The following is a 7,236-nucleotide window of genomic DNA, read 5'->3' on the forward strand; positions in this document are numbered from 1 at the left end:
CAACAAATTGCCTTAGAGTGTGTCTTTTCGGTTTGTTTAACAACATGGGGCTTCTCTCTTTCATCCCTGTTTGCCCTTATCCACTTTCTGTTGCTGGAACAAATATCCTAAGACTGGATAATTTATAGGGAAAAGTCTATTTTGTCTATGTTTCTGGAGTCTGGTGAGTGCAAGATTAGACAGCTACATCTTGTAAGAACCTTGTAGTAAGTGTATCTTAAGAGAAAAGCTAAAGGCAAGTGTGTTCATGCAGATAAGAAAAAAAGACAAGGAGTGACATCATGTTATGATAAACCACACCTGTTACAGCCAAGGCCAGCTGACAGACAGACAGAAATAAGAAAGATTCACTGGTAAGCCACTGAGACTTCTTGAAATAATGGAGAAGGCTTTTGAGCAGGGTTGTTACACAGGGAAAAGTTAAATTATACAAAGCAAGAAATCCATCTACTAGAACTTGGGTATGTACTTGAAGTCCAAAAGCTAATGGTTGAAACAGTGGAATTAGTGATTGCTGCTTATCTGCAATCAAGAAATTAAATCATCTCTATTCAACTTCTATCTGTGCTTTTGAACTGTACATTTTGAGTACAAAATGATATGCAAGAGAACTATTTCCTCTGCATCATTCACAAATGACCCAAAATAGGCAGATGCTACTTATCCTAGCATCATGAGCCTTGTACTGTCCCTATCGCATGCCCCCTGATTGACTTTATAACTGTCCACTGCTTATACAGGGTTAAAGTCAACCTGTATCCTCACATAAAGTGCTCTGTGAGCAGAGTGGCCACATGCATAAACCCCGGTGAAGGAACATGGGAACCTTTGAAAGGGCAACTCAGAATTAAGATTTTATCAAAGCCAAGTTGAAATGCAAAAGCCAATTTTTTTTTTTGTTGTTAAATTCTAAATTTAGATGCAGTGGTGTTTGTGCGTGCCTGGAATGCAGAAAAGGAAGTTAGAAATGTTGCCTGAACAAAAAGGGAACAGGGCTGTTTTATACAGCTGTAGATGAACCCTATTGGTCTCCCATGTTATAATTAAGCAGTAACACATATAAGCTTGCACCATCCAAGTATCAGGAAGAATTAAGTGTGACATTTCATATTAAGTTTTAAATTAGTATCCCCTGATTTCCTTAAAAGGCTAAAGCTGTCATTTTATACAAAGAAATAATCAGTAGCTTTTTACACAGTAAAGAATCTGTAACACACACACACACACACACACACACACACACGTTTTCTCTCCTTATAACAAGAGTGGGACAGTGGTAAAGGGTTACCCTATAAAAGTTTTGGTATGTTAAAAGTCAAGGATGATGAACAAACCTTCAATAATCAATAAGGAAACAAAAACTCAGAACTTGCAATAGACTTTTTAATGCTTCTTTGAAATGATAGTGTAATGAAAACTTTATAAGGAAACAAGATTCTTTCATCCAACTCCTTTCTTGTTACTCTGTGTGCTAGATCTGCTTCACTATAGTTGTACGAATCCCCACACATCGCTCAACGTAGAGCCAAGAGTTGAAAAGGCTGTAGTTTATTATGGCTGGCTGTTTGACAGGTCCATTTCTGAACCCACACCTTCTTGGAGGAAAATGAACTAGTTAGAAAGACATAGTTTTTGTTAATTTTGTTGAATATCATCTTGAATATTTAGGAGATATTTGACCTGGAACTCAGAGACATAAAATGTTGCTGTAAAATGATAAAAAGGCCTCTCTTTTATCCCGCTCTAGGTCCAGCACCGTAGTGCCCCAAGATACTTGGTAGATATCTTCATCTCAGTCAGCAAAGCCTCTCACCCGCTTTGCTCCCATTTCCATGACACACTACCGATGGCCTCTCTCTGAGCCTGGCAACAATCTCTCTACCCATCTACCAGGCCAGAAATACACACCCCAATTCCATGGCACTTTAGTGTCCCAGCCGCCACATGCTCTCTTAAACTTAACTTGCCACAAGAAAGAACACACAACACAATATCCTCTGATCCAATTGGTAAGATATCTTGCCCACCTAAACATACAAAGCCCTGTACACATCCATCCCTTAAGAACATTCATAACAACCTGTAAACACACACAGAGTTTTCTTGAGACTTCTGCTTTCCTGTTCCAGTCTCCTCCTCTTCCTTCAAACTTTTCTCCCGCCCATCCTTCCTTCTCATCCAATGACAGGCCTCGTTCTATCTTGTACCTGCGTAATGACATCATCCTACAACAAAAGACCGCTGTAGAAGCACTAATTGTGGCATTGCCCTGAGACTGAGCAGAGAACTTGAATACAAAGAGAACACAGTAGACTCTATTATGAGGGGATCAGAAAAGAATGTAAAGATGGTGACTGAGAACCAAGGGTGCATTTGTCATAAAATGCAGGATCAAAAGGCACCAATGAAATAAGTTGATCAGATTTTACAACTTGCTCACAATTATTAAGATTATCAAGTATAATTCATGTCAGTAGTGAGGGCAGGAGCCATTTTGAGAGGTCTAGGGAGTGAATATTGTTGAGGGGAAAAGCCATGGTATTAAAAAAAAATTGCTAAGAATTTTTGTCTGAGAAGAAAAAGGAAGAACCATTAAGGTGGTTAGTTTCTGTCTTCTTGACACAAGCTAGTGTCATCTCAGAAAAGGAAATCCCAACTGAGAAAATCGCACTGTAAGGTTGGCCTGAGTCAAGTCTATGGGGCATTTCTTCATTGTTAATTGATGTGGAGAGTCCAATCCACTGTGGGCAGTGCTGTACATGGAGTATCTAAGAAAGCAAACTGAGCAAGCCAGGAAGAGCAAGCCAGGAAGCAGTACTCCTCCGTAGCCTCCATTGCCTCTAGGTTACTGACTTGAGTTCCTGCCCGGACTTCCCTTTATGATGGACTATGAACTCAAGACACGCCATGTAGGCTGAAATAGACCCTTCCTTCCTCATATCGCCTTTGGTAGAAACAACTGGATCAATCAAGATCAGTAGAGGCTGGGCTGGAGAGAGTTCCCAGCACCTACATGGAAGCCACAACTGTCTCTAACTCCTGTTCCAGGAGATCTGACACCCTCACACAGACATACATGCCAGCAAAACACCAATGGATTTTCAGGAAAAAAAATCAGCGGGCTGGAGAGATGGCTCAGCCGTTTAAGGCTAAGCTCAAAAAAAAAAAAAAAAAAAAAAAAAATCAACAGTGAGAAATAAGACTGCCAGAGCAATTAAAGAAATGCAAATTGATAAACTAGCTAGTGTTGCCTTTGTTCATTTTTTTTCCTACTGCAGATACATTGTGTCATTCATGTTCTCATCCAAAATACTGGCAAAATGTCAGAACAAAGACAATAGAAGGAATCTTAAAAGACGCCATTGAAGTCCTTTCCCCAGAGGTTCCCAATCACAGTTAAAATATCTTTTCACATGTTCCAGCTCTGTTTTATTCTTTTTCCCATTTTGAAATCTCCTCTGGTGGGCTACAGTCTATTTATACCTATGTCTCCTTTGTCCTTCGTGTTGATTCCTGTACCCTGTCTTCCTGGGCTCCTCTACAAATACGGGTGGCAGAGCATCCTGGGTTCTTTGCTTTTCCCCCCTCCCCATGCTTGTCTTTTAAACCAAGGATCCTTCCACTTCTCCTTTTCACATATGGTATTGTGAAAGTTCACTTCCTTAGCTGAAATCTCAAGTTAGCTAAGTTTATTCTACAGACCAGATGATTAGAAACCTGCCTGTACTGTCACCCCAGCCCTGGTACAACTTCTCTTTATTTATAAATCCCCTAGCCACTAACAAGTCCTAACCTCATGTTCAGCAGACAACAGGTTAAGGTTAAATTTTTCCCTTTATTTTTAAATTTTCAAATAAGAATTTTTCTGTTTTCTGCTCTATAATTATATATATATATATATATATATATGGCTTGGATTCAGAATTTCTTAATTGTGTTTCATTGCTTACTGGTTAAAATTACCTATATATCAGGCAGGAATGTGACAGTAGGACAAAGGAAAAGGAAAAAGGGCAGAGCCAGTGTTTAAAACTTTCTCTGTCATCAGGTGGTTGAGTTGGTATTCTTTTGTTTCCTGTATATAAGCTGCAAAAAAAAAAAAAAAATTTCTGGAACCATCTTATCAAAGGTGAGTCAATAAAAGCCTAGTCTTCCCTAATCAACTCAGAGACTGCCTATGATAACACCTTTTTTTATGATTTCAATAAAGTGTATCATCAGATTCTAATCTCAGTCTACATACTGAATGCTGGATACCTGAGAGCTTTTTGATACAGTCTCTCTCTCTCTCCTTCCTCTCTCTCTCTCTCTCTCTCTCTTCTCTCTCTCTCTCTCTCTCTCTCTCTCTCTCTCTCACACACACACACACACACACACTTCTTTGGCATTCGGTTTGTTTTCTTCTTTGTTGTGGCTGTTTAGTCAGCAAAGCCAATAGGAATTTTTGTTATCTGTTTCCACCGGCTCTTTTCTCGGCAACAGGAATGGCAACTATGCCGCCGGCTTTGTCTTACTGAACACTGCAGTGACCCGCTTTCAGCAGAAGCCTGGGTCGGAGACATGTCATTGAGTCTGAGTTAAACTGGGAAAATAGTCTGTATTGACTGAAAGAAGCAGCTCGGAAAAGGCTAAAGTTTGGAAAGACTTGTGAATAATTAAGAAGAGGGAGTGCTAAGCCAAGTAACCATATTCTTAGTGTATAGTCTATAGAAATCGAGAGTAGGAAACAGATGGAAGTTGAGGTATAGACTCAATATCTCTGGGAATGTCAGATCAGAGATTATTTTTGGAAATGTAAAAGGAGGTTTACGTGTGGGAGGAGCCCAAAAGCTGCGACACAGATCCTGGGGGGGTGGGGGAGGGGGGCCGCTAGGCAAAGAATGAAAATTCCAGCCTCGGGGTCAGGGGCACCTAATTGGTAGAGTAGCTACTTAACTCTGTTGTCACACCGATTACATATATTTTCGATTAGCCTACAGTGAATTTTCAAATTTGAGCTACCACCGGGTGATTTATAACTATTTTCCAGCCAGAGCAGGGTGGTTCTGTGTAATTTATTTTCAGTTGCGTTTTTTTTTTTTCCTCCCTCTACTCCTGCGTTCTAGAAGTATCTAGTGTAGTTAACTCCTCTGTGGATTTTTTTTTTTAGCTTCTAGAGATCACAAAGTAGATGGAGTCGCTAGATGGGCGAGGCGAAATAATGAAAGGATTTAGCAGACTTAAGGACCAGCGCAAGACCAGGCGCAGGAAAAGCCGCTGTGTGTGCGTGCTTGACAGGACTTGTAGTGCTCATTCAATCTTGGGGAGGAACAAAGGGCTGGCAGGTGAAAGAGAGCAGCAGACACTGTCAGGCCAGGTGTTCAGCATTAAGGCTCGCAGTGCTGGGGATCCCAGATGGCTTGAAAGAGAGGTGCGAATGAAATGACCCAGAGAAGTCAGGAGATTCGAGGGGAAGGCAATAAGCTACATTTAGGGACTTGCAATTAGAGAAACTTCAATTGCTTGGCAGTTACTTGAGTGATAATGAATGTTTGAATCATCCTCGAGCAGGGGACAGATCTATTGATTTCTGAAGAAGTATTGTCTACCCTTTTTAGTGCCTAGTTGTCCCCAGCCCCTCTCTGTCGTTGGTTGTTTTCATTTTTAAGAAGCAGGTCTGTTTTTAAAGCCAAAATGCAAGAGAAGAGCTTTTAATTAAGTCTAGGCTAGGTAGTCATGTGTATCATGGAAAGAGGAGAATGTATAAAAAATATTTAAAAATTCATATTGCCTTATTATATATAATATGTATATGACACATGATTTGTATATCCTGTATACATTCTATCCTGTGTATATTAAATAGTGTGCACACAAAATGTTCTTGTACAGGGCAAGTGCTAGTGGTGTACCTCTATTTTTTTTTTTTGACGAAGGAAGGGAAATACTTATATTTTTCACTTATGTTCTCTATCAGTATGTATGAATTTTATTTTTTTCTAGCAAACAAAATTACCCAAGGTTTTTTATGAGTAGCATAAAATAATTCGTGTCAGTTTTTATACAAGGACGGTGTGTCTGAATCTCGAATCCGTTTCAGGTTTTGATTGAAGTAGGTGGCTGACAAATGTCCGTGCTGATGGTTACCGCATGAACACGACCGTCACAAGTTAGTTCCAAGAATCCCCTAAACTGATCGTACCGTAATATGTAATATGCCTATTTACTCTGCGTTCTTAAAAATAAGAACAGTTTCCAGTGATGAAACACACAGAGGAGGTGACCAGTCATAAAGTACTGCAGAAAGAAGAGAACGGTTCGCGTGTCTCGATAAAATTAATATGAATATATACTACAGATTTTTAAAATTAGCCTCTCTCTACTGGCTATTGTTTTTAAAAAAATAAATATTTTTATTCATTCCTTGAAGGTTTCAACTATCTATTTTGAACATATTAATCCCCAACTCCTCAACTCCTCACGGACCCACCTTCGTGCCCTCTCACTTCAAGCTCACTCTTTGTGTTGTCTGTTTGCTCGCTCGATTTAAGTTCACAACTTATCCATTCCAGTCTTCGTTCTTCATTTAGTTCTAGGATTGGAACTACCCACCGGAGTGCATCCATCCGACCAGAAGCCACACCTTTAAAGAAAACGGACTCTCCCATCCTCAGAAGACACTGGGGCTCAGGAAAACTTCCCCACTCTGTGCTGGAACGTTGGCTGGCTTTTGCCAGTCTTAGGCAGGCAGCCACAGCTGCTATTGATTTTATAGAGTCAGAAATTATCTCTTAATACATCAAGAAAGGCCTGATGGGAGACTGCATTTATTGCATTCCTGCTTTGCACTGTAGAAGTGCTAACTGACCTCTGTTTTGGGGCAAGTCTTTCAATGACTTTGTATAGCAAACAGTCTGGGAACATGCTGCTTTCCTCCATATCAAGGGAGACAAGAAGGTACTCAGATGTCTCCTGTCTGGTCTAGCTCATCTCTTGGAATGATGCAACCCCTAACTACCGAAGCTGTTAAGTCCTACATATAAGGCTGAAGAACTTTTTTACTGTGGGCATACTTAATCATGATGGACACTAGACAACAATCAAACATCAGGCGTGCCGATTAGCATGTGCCACAAACCCTAACACATCTGCTAAATTGCGCTGTGTTCTACTATTTTAGGAATTTGTAAGTTAAGAAAAAGTTATGTGCTGTGTATAGAAACATGTTCTAAGTTTTACATTGCTCTGAGATATTTG

The sequence above is a fragment of the Rattus rattus genome, chromosome 3 (assembly GCF_011064425.1).
Source record: "Rattus rattus isolate New Zealand chromosome 3, Rrattus_CSIRO_v1, whole genome shotgun sequence".
In the NCBI taxonomy this organism is placed as follows: Eukaryota; Metazoa; Chordata; class Mammalia; order Rodentia; family Muridae; genus Rattus; species Rattus rattus.